Below are 1373 nucleotides of genomic sequence, written 5' to 3'. Positions count from 1 at the left end.
TGTCTTAAATGGTCATGCTATTATGTCGTGATATGGAGCTTTCAAAAATTTCCTCAACTCTTCATCATCACTGTAATCTGTATCCCCACTTTTATGAAAAGCTAGTAAGTGTTCACTGCAGCTACTCACTTGGGATTATGTTTTGATTTTCTCTTTAACATTTCCTCTTTTCCAGCCTCCATCTCCATTTCTGGAATGTCTCTCAAATTTAGATAATTGTCACCCACTCTCTGCTGCTGAGTTCAAGTCATTAAAATATTACCTATCTGGTCTCCTATTTGCAGATCACTGCCAGTTATTTCTGAAACATTAAACATTGATCTGATCCACTATGTTTCTGCTCTAAATTTTAATTTAATCTACCAGAACCACTATTTACTTTTAAAATAATGTTTTCTGTGCTCACTTTGGCAGTACATATACTAAAGTTGGAACAATAGAGAGAATATTAGCCCCTGCACAAGAATAACATGCAAACTCATGAAATATTAAAATAATATTTTGTGAGGAGAAAGTATTGTAGCAATGTTCCACATGCTAAAAGATTTCTACATTCTCTTTTATTATCTCTCTAATTATTAAGAGCTTGATTAGTAAAGTCATAATCAGTGGACAAATTATCATGAATCTGGTGAATAAAAATCAAACTGCTAGGAAAAACTATTTTTTAAAGATTCTATTTATTTGAAAGAGAGGAGAGAGAGAGCACAAATAGGGGGAGGGAGAAGTAGACTCTCTGCTGAGCAGAGAGCCTATGTAGGGCTCCATCCTGGGACTCTGGGATCACAGCCTGAGCCAAAGGCAGATGCTTAACTGACTGAGATACCCAGGTGCTCCCCACTCCCTGCTTTTAAAGATTTAATTTGTCTTCTGTGCATTTTTAATTGGATTATTTTGGGGGTTTGAATCACTTAAGTTCTTTATATATTTTGGGTACTAACCTTTTATAAGATATGTTATTTACAAATATCTTCTCTCATTTAGTAGGCTTTTAGTTTCGTTGACTGTTTCCTTGGTTGTGCAGAAGCTTTTTATTTTGGTGTAGTCCTAGTAGTTTATCTTTGCTTTTATTTCCCTTGCATCAGGAAACATACCTAAAAAATGTTGCTACAGCCAATGTTAGAAAAATTACTGCTTTGTGCTCTCTTCTAGAATTTTTATGGTTTCAGGTCTCACATTTAGATTTTTAATTCATTTTGAGTTAGTTTTGTGTGTGTGTGTGTGGTCTAAGAAAGTAGTCCTGTTTCATTCTTTTGCATGTAGCTGCCCAATTTCCCCAACACCACTTGTTGAAGAGACTCTCTTTTTCCCATTACATATTCCTGCCTCTCCTGTTGAGGATTAATTGACCATATAATTGTGGGTTTGTTTCT

At 35.1% G+C, this 1373-nt stretch overlaps 1 non-coding gene across 1 annotated transcript; it reads left to right on the top strand.

Annotated features, from left to right (window-relative positions):
* The first annotated feature begins 398 nt into the window (after positions 1 to 398).
* On the top strand, positions 399 to 500 carry LOC144304426 (U6 spliceosomal RNA). The gene has a single exon (XR_013371339.1). It is a non-coding gene; the product is annotated as a U6 spliceosomal RNA (small nuclear RNA).
* Positions 501 to 1373: the final 873 nt, after the last annotated feature.

This window comes from Canis aureus, chromosome 33 (genome assembly GCF_053574225.1).
Source record: "Canis aureus isolate CA01 chromosome 33, VMU_Caureus_v.1.0, whole genome shotgun sequence".
Classification (NCBI taxonomy): domain Eukaryota; kingdom Metazoa; phylum Chordata; class Mammalia; order Carnivora; family Canidae; genus Canis; species Canis aureus.
Note: the sequence above shows the minus strand (reverse complement) of the source record. Positions and strands in the feature narration are given on the sequence as shown.